Below are 12608 nucleotides of genomic sequence, written 5' to 3'. Positions count from 1 at the left end.
GACCTTGGAAACTGGGCAGTGATTGGTTGCTTCATAGTCTCGTGAGAGCGACACTATTATCAGGATTATCACGTGATTTAATGAAGAGTTTGAGAAACCGGTGAAAGCTAGAAATTTACACCCGGGCTACAATTAGCACAAACATTAGCATTTCACTGCCCCTACTAGTGCACTGCCTTGTGCAGGCAAATTGTAGTCCAAAAATGCTAATGCTCTGGCTTCCACAGGTCAGTTCTATAACCTGAGATAAAATGCTAATAGTATCGCCCTGCCTATGGCAGTGCACTGACTCACACAGTTGGACTGGCCTATTACAAGTCAGTATTACACATACTGATGGGTTTTACACTGTTCATCACCAATATTTCTATAGCTGATCTGATTCACTGCAACAGTACAACAGCTGAACCCAATGCTCAATGAAATTCAGTCCCAGACTGACTATAAGCTTCGCACATGTTCTCACTCACGGTCTGAAAAAAAAAAAAAGACAGTCAGTAAACTTTGAAGCTTCATACTAAGTATTTTAATTCACATTAAAAAATTCAGAGAAATACAAATTTTATGTAAGCAAAATATGAATAGTCACAGGAAATATATATTCTTCCCACAATGCATTGTGAGACCTCTCTCTGCACCTGTATGTGAGACTACTCACTGCCTCTCTCTGGGACCCGTTGCTACTGTAATTAATTATCTGGACCTGGGCTGGCTCTCTCTGTCAGACAGTATGCTGGAGTCAGAGTTTCTATACTTGAGACACTCAGCGTCGGTCTCAAGGATCCTGACAAAAAACCATAAGCCTTAGCAAAGTTTTGAAAACATTTTAATATTATATCTTATATTATCTCCTAATCTAATATTATAACTAACTCAAGGGGAAAAGATAATAAAAGCTAATATTGTCACTTACTTGAGAGGATTATTGAGGCTTTTATTTTGAAATTTTCATTAAACTTCATTTGAAATGGCCACACTAATCCCATGTGTAATAGTAATTGGGTTAAATCAGTTATATAATGCTCAAAACACAAGTAGCTCTCAATACCAGCCAAGTCCTCTCTAGTAACAGACAGTTCCGCCATGTTGTAGTCCTTACATGCGGCGCAGGCCTCTTTTAACTGAGTGTTGGCTATAGACCACATTTGTGGGGGTGCACGCAGCGGTTCAGGCCGCATTAATGGTGACGGAAGAAAAAGCAAGCAGTAAGCAGCAAGGCAGTGCATTACAGCTAATAGCTAACTTTTCCCTAAAGTTAGTTATTAGCTAATTTTCTTACTTATTAGCGATGTTTAGTATACTGAATGGAGTAAGTCAATGACAGAAAACATGCTAGTGATGCCACACATCCTACGTGAATATTAGTCTTCACGCTAATATTAGCATTTTGGCTCAATTTTGCTCATGCATTAATTTTAAAATACTCAATAGTACAGGTATAACTTCGTAAACATGCTTCTGACTCTCCACAGGTTATTGACTACATTGCAGCTTTCTTTAGCATTAATGCTCATGTTTTGTTGATTTTTTTGTTCTTTAATAAAGTTACGAACGTTTTGACAAGAAGTCAGAGGAGGACGTCCTGGCGGCGTTCAGTTTGTCCTAATGCCGAGATCGACTCCAAACCTTCCGCGATTGACGTATTGCACCGCTGCTCTATCAAAGCACCAACAGTTCAGAAACAATATGAAATGTGGGGGGAAAAGTTATTTATTACCTGATTAAGTCATGTTTTGGGGATTGTTCTTGGAAAAACTAATCACCCATGGCAGATTAGTGGGTGAACTCACTATACTGCACAGTGGACCCGTTGATTTTTTTACAGCAGTCAGCTGCTCCCCTCTTTTGCAGATACTGCGGATAATGGAAACCTACACAGTCATGGTAATACCAGCTGACGTGACAGTAGTCAATATAGGGGGTTCGAACAAGCAACCTGCCGACTGAGTGACAAAGTCTTATACCACTATTACCACCACACCCAAACCACAACCTTGAAATGATTGTGAAACAAAGCCAATTAAGTTTTGGGGAACATTCACAAGATGAACAGATGGAGTTAGAAATTGGAGTCACCACACGCACATATCCAAGAAATGAGATAAAACCGTCACAGTGTTTGTGTTCAGCCATTCCTGAGCCTGAGAGAACAGAGGCATCTTACCTGGGATGGAGGAAATGGACTGGACTGCTGCTCACAGCTTTAAATGGTTTTCTTATGCGATACTTCAAAATGCACATTAAAAAAGTGTTGATGAAAACATGCCTACTGAAGCAGTAATCAATGCAAAATGAGCCCCAATAACCAGCAGCTGTTTGACACAATTTTTTTCTATTTGTCTTATAAAGTATTCTAATTTTCAGAGAATTTTAATTTTGCATGGTTCGTATGCTATTATCCACAATAATCAATAAACAGAAATAATAAATCTGAATATTTCAGTGACTTTATACAATCTGTTGAGAGAGCCAACCACTTCCTGCTTCTTGTTTGCTGGGGTGGAAGGGAAGCTGAAGAAACACGAGAGATTTCCACATAGAGGAAGTGAAAAGTGGAAGGAAAAGAAACCCTGGGGAAAAACACAATAACCAGAATTGGAGCTTATAGGTGGAGACATGAAGGGCTGCAAGCCGCTAAATGCAAATTACAAGTTCAGATGGGGTCATGTAGCAAAAACGGCTAGGTCTGTAATGTACAAGCAAAATCAGCCAGAACCCAAAACGCAGCCAAGACAAGTGTTCAGTACACAAAAGTTTATTACTAAAAAAGGGTGAAGAGGGGGCTCCACAGGGTGTGGTCACACTGATGAGTCAGAAATGGAGGAACCACAGGGGTTGGGAAGCCATCTTGGGGAGGGTAGGGTGAATGGGCAGTGGGGCCACGGGGGCTCAGGGACAACCAGATGACAGGGACAAAATCCACAAACCAGAGACTTAGTCGTCGATACAATCCAGGGTCATGCACGGGACCTTCTCAGGCAATGTAAATCCAATAGACAGAAAACTGGAGGCAGGGTCAGAGGCAGGCAGGGTTCAGCAACAAGAGGTCAGAAATCTTCTTACAGCAGTGGGAAAAGGCCAAAATCTGTGGTCAAAAAACAGGCAAGATCAGAAAACCAAGAGACTCTTTAGAACATGGAACAAGGCTTGAAAGCTGTGACTGTGGTAACAGATGATCTCACACTGAGCTGGTGACGAGCAGCTGTTTAAATAGGGAGCAGCACATTGCAGGTGAGGGTAATGAGTAATCAGCACACTCAAGGTAGAGCTGAAGGGCAGAAATCATGACAAGGTCTGGCTGAAATGAGTACTCTTGACATGGTCAAGATATGCAGAGGAAAAGAAAGGAAGTGAACAATGCTTTAAATTTAAACACATGCTTCAGAAATGAAATGAAGAGTCATTTAAGATCAGCAGCATGTTGTGACATTCCATTCTATGAATGTCAGAGTCAGGTTTAGTTATGTGTTGTTCACTTGGTCATAGAACAGTGAACACTGTCAAGTTCATATTTCCTGACCTTGTTCTCCGTGGGCATCTTGAATGGACTGCATCAGGAACCAGGCTCTTAAGGGCCCCTTTAATTGCTATCCAGTCTTTATATCATTAAAACTAGAGCTATGCCTTAGTAGAGTCAAGCTCTTTGGGCAAAGTTGGACTTCAGCCAGACTGTCTTTTGGACCAATGTTGTCCCCGGTGCGCATTGATAGTAGCAATGAACTGCATTTCCATTACAAATGTGCCAAAACTTTGTCAATATTTCATCAATGTTGAAAAATACAATTTTGCAAGTGCTGTGTTTCCATTAAATAGGAAATCATTTAATCGTTTCACAACTTTGTTCATGTGATAAGTAATTTAAAAACATGTCACGCCACGATTCTCCAACTACTTCTTGTCTTCTTCGTCTTCATGGTTTATGCCAATGGAAACATCTGGTTGTTCATTATGTGACTCGTGTGATGCAAAAAARGTGCTTAGATTGCACTTTTGTGAAATAAACATAATTTGATACAGCCAATAAAGCACCTGATCCTAACGCCAAAACKTTTTATTGAAAAAACAAGAGTTTTTCGTTTTGAAATTGCCGTGTTTCCATTAGGCAAATTTATTTCAAAATGTCAAATTGCATAATCATATTCTCATTGGAAATGGAAATATGAAGAGAAGGATTTAGTTAACAGTCTTGAGCATGTGTGAAGCTAACCTTTCCAATACCGATAATCTATGTATTCCTCTTGGTCTTGGCTTCTTGGAGCCTCAAGCAGAATAGTTCAGGTAACTTAGACCTTTCTCCACAGGTGTTGCTTTACCCATTTTTTCACAGTCAGATTCATCTCCATTTGTAGATCCCACACAGTTCCTCTAAGTTTTATGGAACCACCTCAGCCAGGTAATGTGCATAAGTGATTTGACTGGCAGCAAACTGCACATGTTGACTGACCTGTGGACTTATGTCACTTGATAACCCTGGATAGTAGTTGCAAACTCCTTGAACAATATCTTGATCCTAGTAGTTGGCAAGATGGTGAGCCACAAATCAGCATCTCCATCATCAAGTTTTGGAGGTCAACATTTCTTTCAAAAGTGGTGGAAGAGTGCATACAGTGTCAAATAGACAGGAAAGCCCACGGTGAACACATATACTGAGAGATTTTAGAAGAACTGACAGCCCAAAGCTACACGAGCAAAATTACCTCATTGGCGCATCGAAAACAGCTCATGGCCTGGCCATATTCCTGCCCATGTTCACGTCCACATAGTGGGGAACTATGTGGACGTGAACTATGTGGAGACACACCCAACTAGAACCCAACCAGACATTAGCTTGTTAGAGTGAGACTTTGACAATGGAGATTTTTGTGTTTAGTTCACAAGTGAGGACAGGTGAGAGTGGGAGACAGGCCAATTGGTGGAAAAAAAAGTGATGGAAGCGAGCTTCTTTGAAGGGTAGGGCTTCTGCTCATCTAGATTAAAAAGGGCATTCCCTAGCCATCGGGTATATACAGTCTATCCCAGGGGTGGGCAATCCTGTTCCTCGAGGGCCGGTGTCCTGCAACTCTTAGATGTCTCCCTGGTCCAACACACTTGAATCCAACAGCTGAATCACCTCCTAAGTGCAGTCAGGTTCTCCTGAGTCCTGCTAACGATCTCATTATTTGACTCAGGTGTGTTGAAGTTGAGACACATCTAAAAGTTGCAGGAGACCAGCCCATGAGGCCTGGAGTTGCCCACCCCTGGTCTATCCGGTAGGATATGCCCAGAAGATCTTCGAAGGATTCATGGAACAAGCATAAAAATCAAGTTCAAAGATATGTATCTATATATTTCCCAACTGACTAAAATGAAGGAAAAATGGTTTAAAAAGCGCTGCTGTTTATAAAAATACTTCCTTCGTTTTCAAATTATTGTTAATTTTTATCTTAAAAATTCCATTCGGTAAAGATAATTAATGCAATGTGCCTTTGCTTGTTTTCAGCTTTGCAGCATTTATTACTGTTCTCACACAAAGAAGAAAGACTACTGGATTAATGAATGCAAACATACATAATAAAGACTACAATATCTTAGCGTTATGCCGGCAGGTTAGTAATCACCAGTAAATACTTGTTGCCATCGAGAATAATTAACTAATAGCCAAGCCGCCAGCTAAATATGATAATTAGACACTTCTTAAAATAGACTTTGCTCATAGCAAAGAAAAAGTTATGGGGAGATGCAGGAAAGCTATTTATATATTTGTTGCTCACAGCACAAATACTCTATTAACAACACAAAGTAAACATCTAGCTCATAATACAGCTGTGTAGTTTTTTAACTCACTGCTGAAGTTCTGCTTTGTTGGAAGGGAAATGGTAAATATTGTTCCAGCTACATCTAAGGACTGACCAAATGTGGGACATGTAGGTTCAGAACTGCAAGGTGGAACTTTTCAAGCGGAGGAAAGGAAAACTTTTCAAATCTGACAAGTTTCTTCATGACCAGTTATAAATAGATATTGGCTGTTAGTATGGGAACGTTATAACCATTACAAGCAGATTAAATGAGCTTCCACCTGCGGGTGGCTGAACTCAGCCTTAAGGAAAGGGTGAGGGCTTGAGGAATCATGACATAACATTAAATGCTGCTCAATATCACAAAATGGAGGACAGAGCTGATTAAGAAAGCCATTATAATAATAGGCTGCCAAATATCTCAAATATCTGTATTTTCACGTTTCTACATACTGTAATGATAGTTTTCGAGCTCCTGCATTATTTTAACTGTCATTATCTTGTACACAACTGACACAGAAATGTCATGTCAAACTCATGGAACTATAATTAAATGGTCTCAGCTGCAGGTGTTTGATTGATTTGTTGGACAGACCTGTAAAGATGCTGTTGCAGTAATCATTGCGACTAAATATAAATGCATGGATGAGTTTTTCTAGACCGCGCTAAGACATTAGAGGCTGATCGCTAATTTTCAGTTGTAATAACTGAAGCTGTGCATTGACTCTAAATCGCACCTCTCTAGGCCCAAAGATAATAATTTCTGTTTTGTTTCTGTTCAGCTAGAGAAACACCAAGCAGCTAAAGCTAGCTAGCTTTAGCTGCTTGGCTAAAGCTTGGCTATTCTATTCAGGTGTAGTGCCGCTGCTGCACCACACCTGAATAGAATAATTAGGTCATTAGTAGGACTCTGGAGAACGTGTCTACACAATGAGGAGTCATCGATTCCGATGTTTTGTACCTGTGGCACATCTAAAAACTGCAAAAATGTTGTTTTCTTTATTAGTATGTCATGTTGGTGACTGAAAGCCTGTTACGATGACTTCAACACATTTCTTCGGACGGGTTGCCACGACTTTTAATGCTGTCTAGAATGTTTCTATAAGCTGACTAATTTCTATAATACCTAATGATTATGTGACACTTAATGTCTGAGTTGTGTTCATTTCTGACTTTTTTATGCTTAATTTTGTCGGTGGTGAAAAATGCTGTCCAGGCTAAAGGGGGGCAGAGTATTTTGAATGAAATGATGGTTACACACACAGGTGGGCCTGGTTAGTTTTGCTCACACTTCTCTTTAAAATATTTATTTATTATCCTAATGCTATTTTTCTTGTTTTCCTTCTAGGCTGGAAAACAGGCATTCTTCTGTTGACGAAGAATGCCTGTTGGTTCACTTGCTTCTTCCTATGTCCAAAGGCCACAAGAAAAATGCCAAAACAGCTTATGTCAAGCTGTGGACCATGTTGTCATATATGTGCAGGTATGTGGTTATTCTAATGATCCTTCTTCTTTGTAGAAGCACTTCCTCATTGGCTTTGTTTGCTATTTGAATGTAGCTGTGCTGTATATTGTTAATAATTTGTATTATTTGTTGTCTTAGCATTTTGCCAAAGATGGGAGCCAGTGTTGAAGCCTTTCTCCTTGGTGTGGAACCAGGGCAGCCCTTCCTCCTGCATGTTGGTGAAAACAAGAGCAGCACCAAAGTCACTTCACAATCAGTGATCACAAGACTATCCCTTACCATCCATGGTAGCTTTCGATGAACTTTCGAAGCACACTTCACTTTCAGTGCAAAGTACCATGAATGTATGACCTTTGTTGTATATTGCTGTCAGTGCTGTTTGATATTCTTGTTTTGAAAGAAAAGTAGATTATGTCTTTTAAAGTGAATTTGGGGATTATTGACTACCAGTGGTATTTTCTGGGGGGAAAAAAAAGGTTTTATTGGCTCTTGTGACCTTTATTTGATAGTGAATTGACAGAAAAGTGGGTAATAAGAGAAGAGGGGGAGGGGGGGGAATGCAGCAAAAGCCTGGAAGCAAACTAGGGCCTTCATATGTGGGTTGTGCTCAACCCCTGCGCCACCAGAACTCACCCTACAAGTAGTATGTTAAAACTCAGATTTCTGTTATTCTATACCTAATACTATTCTGTGTTAAATTAACACATTCATGTTAACTTTTGACACTATTGGATAAAACAACACTGATGTATGTTAAATTTCAACTACTGAGAGTGTTGATTCTATCACAAATAACACTTTCAAGTGTCATTTTAACACAATCAAGAGTGGACCAATATAGACACTTTCAAACTGTTTAATTCAACTCTCTAGGAGTTGAATTAACACTTCCAAATTTGCTGTGTATATATATATATATATATATATATATATGTACGGGGTGGGCCATAAGTTTTCATACATAGGAGAATGTAAAATGTTTATTAGGAAGACATTTCTTTTATATTTCAGATACCCTGTGATAGACAGGCGACCTGTCCAGGGTGACCCCGCCTCTCGCCCGGAACGTTAGCTGGAGATAGGCACCAGCAACCCTCCCGACCCCACTAAGGGACAAGGGTGTAAAGAAAATTGATGGATGGATTACAGATACCCAAGAAGATGCGTTTGACAAAAGAGCAAAGAACTGGTTTATACTGATGGCTGGATTGGGAAGTCGTCGCATGGTTGCGCGAAACTTTAACAGAAATCATGGAACGAGCATCACACACGACACTGGCAAAACTTATTTCCAAGTTTCAGAAAACTGGAAAAGTTGCAGAYCAACCATGAAGTGGTCCAAGACATGCAGTAATTACAGAATCCCACAAAAAATAAAAATGGTTTTCCAATATAAAATGTTTATTTTTTCTATGTATGGAAACTTATGGCGCCAAAAGGCGCTTTCAGAGAGTCCGAGCAGATACTGTGAGTGCGAGGAGAAGTTTTGAGTACAAGCGTTACAAGTATTGAGAAGACAGAAATGACATCCTGCTTTCAAACTGAAAGCAAAAGTATTTAAAGTTTTGAGAACAAAAGACATGAAATCCTGTTTTTCAGAGTGAAAATGTGTGCTCTTGGATTATGGTAGAAAAATTTCCCCATACAGATTATTTCATTTTTGTTGTTTGTATAATGATAAACTAGTCAAGAGTTGACCCTCTTTTTTGAATTGTAATTATTTTCTTGTTTTAATTCCATAAGCCTTATGCATTTGTGGAGGTCTCTAAATTAAATGACATCATTTTCTCTCCAAGCAATATTCAAGACGCAGAACAGCTGTGGTGTTCAATCTTCAAAAGAAAATTACTCATTAGGATGTAAATCAACTCTCCTTGGATGTAAATGGACTCTTGCTGTTGCTGTTTAACAGTATCATGTTGAAATGGAACAATATGTTCTTAATATTACAAAAAAAAAAACTTGTAGCGATGAGTCAGTAATCTGTACTGAACATAAATAGAAATAATTCTGCATTACAAAGTGGAAAATGTAGATATGTTTCAGTAAGGCAGTACAAAGCCGAGATCTTTGTGTGCGGTGTGTTTAACAAATGGTAATTACATGTATAAGTCATGCTAATAGTCTGTCGGCTGAAATCTGATGGAAATGCTGTGGTCCTCTGTAATCAATGCCTTGCAGCTTATCGTCGCTCAGAGGAAGCTGGGAACACCTGCTTTCAGTGATAACAGCAGGCGGTGGAAACGATATGGAAGCAGCCAAAAGAGCATCAATTCACATTGTAAAGCATGACAAGTTGCCTCTAGTTCAGTTAATGCCCAGTCTTTGTACTTTGGCTGGAACAGGCAGGGAAGATTTCATATTTCATTGTTATTGTTTTTTTTGTTTTTATTTATCAATCGTTTTATCATCCAACAGGTTTTTTTTCTTCTTCAAAATAAATGTAACGCAATGTCATTTACCCAAGTGAAATAAAAAAAAATGTGCATGATTAAGTCACATCTAATCATTGTTCTCTCATAGACGCTGCATTTGGTGCATTTTTGTTTGGGAAAACAAATTGAGAAACTTTTGAATCTTTAGTAATTCTTCAAATATGTTTTCAAGTTCTTTATAACAATTTAGGTAAATGTTCATTGGCTATTTTGTAGCAGTTTCCACTGAGGCAAACATGCAAATCAGATTTTGCTTTCTTTACTTTCATGTTGCAGTTGAATTGCATTAAGACATTTGAAGAAAACTTGAATGCCTGCGAGACATTCTCCTGAACATGTTTTGAGATTCTTTGTTAAAACAGGTGTAATAAAACTGTTACTTCAGCCATGCATTTTTCTACGTTTTATAGAAATGTCCGATTTATTTGGATTTTAACACTCACCAGCAGTACATGACTGAACATAATGAACATAAACTAGTTTCACACTGGCTTGCCTGATATGTCTAAAGTACTTTGAACTATGGATCCAGTAATTCCATAGATTTTACATCAAATCCACATGAGACTGAAGTTCTTATAAGACTGAGAGTGAAAACACAGGACCGATGTACAGTCACTGTGACAATGTCATGAAAACAGAAAGTTATGAGGGGCGGTTTAGGACAAAATCTATGTTTTGTCTCTCACACACTACAAAAAACTCACACACACTGAAAAAATACTCAAATTGCGTATACACACTACTAAAATGTTGCACACGCACACACATTTTATCTTTCTCGCACACATACACTGTACTAACATGTCGCACACACACACACACAAATGCTATCTTTCTCGCACACATACACTGTACTAACATCTCGCACACGCACAGAACTGCTATCTTTCTGGCATGCATACACTGTACTAACATGTCGCACACACACACACAAATGCTATCTTTCTCGCACACATACACTGTACTAACAACTCGCACACACAAATACTATCTTTCTTGCACACATACACTGTACCAACAACTCGCACACGCACACAAATGTTTCTCTCTCACATACACAAGACTAAAGTTGCACACACACACACACACACACACACCCACACACGCAGACTCGTTTTATGTATGTGTGAGAGCGAGACTCGTTTTTTGTTCTATATATATTTAAAAGCACAAATATACTAAGTAATAGAACATACAGTGAGTCAACAAYCGAAGCTTATAGTTTAGGATCAACGCATGCGCAGTTTGATCAAAAAATTATGCCCCGCCTCTTCCGTGACAATTCTCACACATTCAAAAAACGAGTCTCGCTCTCACACATACATAAAACGAGTCTGCGTGTGTGTGTGTGTGTGCAACTTTAGTCTTGTGTATGTGAGAGAGAAACATTTGTGTGCGTGTGCGAGTTGTTGGTACAGTGTGTGTGTGCGAGAAAGATAGCATTTGTGTGCATGTGCGACATGTGCATGTGCGACTAACATGTGCGAGAAAGATAGCATTCGTGTGTGTGTGCGAATTGTTATTACAGTGTATGTTTGCGAGAAAGATAGCATTCGTGTGCGTGTGCGAGTTGTTGGTACAGTGTATGTGTGCGAGAAAGATAGTATTTGTGTGTGCGAGTTGTTAGTACAGTGTATGTGTGTGAGAAAAGATAGCATGTGTGTGCGTGTGCTAGTTAGGACAGTGTATGTGTGCGAGAAAGATAGCATTTGTGTGTGTGTGTGTGCGACATGTTAGTACAGTGTATGTGTGCGAGAAAGATAGCATTTGTGTGTGTGTGTGTGCGACATGTTAGTACAGTGTATGTGTCCGAGAAAGATAGCATTTGTGTGCGTGTGCGAGTTGTTAGTACAATGTAGGTGTGCGAGAAAGAGCATTTGTGTGCGTGTGCGACAGGTTAGTACAGTGTATGTGTGCGAGAAAGATAAAATGTGTGTGCGTGTGCGACATTTTAGTAGTGWGTATACGCAATTTGAGTATTTTTTGAGTGTGCATGAAGTTTTTTAGAGTGTGCGTGAGGTTTTTTTTGAGTGTGTGCGAGTTTTTTGTAGTGTGTGAAAGACAAAACATAGATTTTGTCCTAAACGGCCCTCATAGAAAACCTTTCAGTTTCAAATGGAGCTCTTGACACAATGAACGCTGCTTTCTTTTTCCATATTCACTTTTTAGCCAATAAGTGGAAATAAATATGGATCAGAAGCCACAAATGTTCTCCATTTGCACTCAGAGGCAGAGAGTAGAGAGACTGGACCATGACTACATGGTTCAGTGATAAGAGACGAATTTAGGAAGACAACAGCTATTTATCAGACAGACATTCTCTAAAGAAAAGGCTCATGCAATATGAAATGCACTACGCTGCTCTGTGACATTGTATTGACATAAATTATAAGCTGTAAAATTATGACTACTGAAAGCTGTTCCATTTGAATCACACTGTTTTTCTTTCCAGCATGGCATCCATTAGTTGGTGCATTTTTGGCCAATTGTAGCCTGCAATTTTCCTGAAGAGCTGTGGATCCAACACTTTGAAACGACCAACTCAACTGTTGATGAAGTTTGGTGCTGGAGCAGCACTGAGTTTAGTTCTCAGAGTGCCTTGAGTGAGCTCATCATGAATAGTTGACTGCTTGCGATAGACAGGTTTATTGCGTGGTCTGACTTCTCTTTAGCACATTGCTCATGTACTCAGTCGCCAGACCTGGACGCTTGCTCAGCATGAGCAGCAAGTCCTGTGTGAGTCCACTGTCATCGCCTCATTAAAGCTTCAGTGTTTGCGTGAGCAACCACAGTCATGCATGCTCAGTTAACTGCAACCTTAACCAAAGTGATATTTAGGCAGAATGCGTCCCCTGATCTTTCTCTTGGCATCATTGGCCGGTTTTGTGGCTCTGCAGAGTGTGACTTTCTAGTCATAGACAAGTTCATGAC

The 12608-nt window shown here is 39.6% G+C and overlaps 2 long non-coding RNA genes across 2 annotated transcripts in view; one reads left to right on the top strand and one right to left on the bottom strand.

The window, feature by feature from the left end:
* Positions 1 to 2623: 2623 nt before the first annotated feature.
* Positions 2624 to 12608, bottom strand: part of LOC103470848 (uncharacterized) — a 65599-nt gene continuing 55614 nt past the window's right edge. Inside the window, exon 3 of the long non-coding RNA XR_534541.2 lies at positions 2624 to 3085. This is a non-coding gene — a long non-coding RNA (uncharacterized LOC103470848). The remainder of the gene's footprint in view (positions 3086 to 12608) is intronic.
* Positions 6785 to 8291, top strand: LOC108166659 (uncharacterized). The gene is made up of 3 exons (XR_001777027.1): positions 6785 to 7257; positions 7378 to 7526; positions 8251 to 8291. It is a non-coding gene; the product is annotated as an uncharacterized LOC108166659 (long non-coding RNA).

This window comes from Poecilia reticulata, linkage group LG10, assembly GCF_000633615.1.
Source record: "Poecilia reticulata strain Guanapo linkage group LG10, Guppy_female_1.0+MT, whole genome shotgun sequence".
NCBI lineage: Eukaryota > Metazoa > Chordata > Actinopteri > Cyprinodontiformes > Poeciliidae > Poecilia > Poecilia reticulata.
The sequence above is the reverse complement of the archived record's forward strand: the minus strand, read 5'-3'. Positions and strand labels throughout refer to the sequence as shown.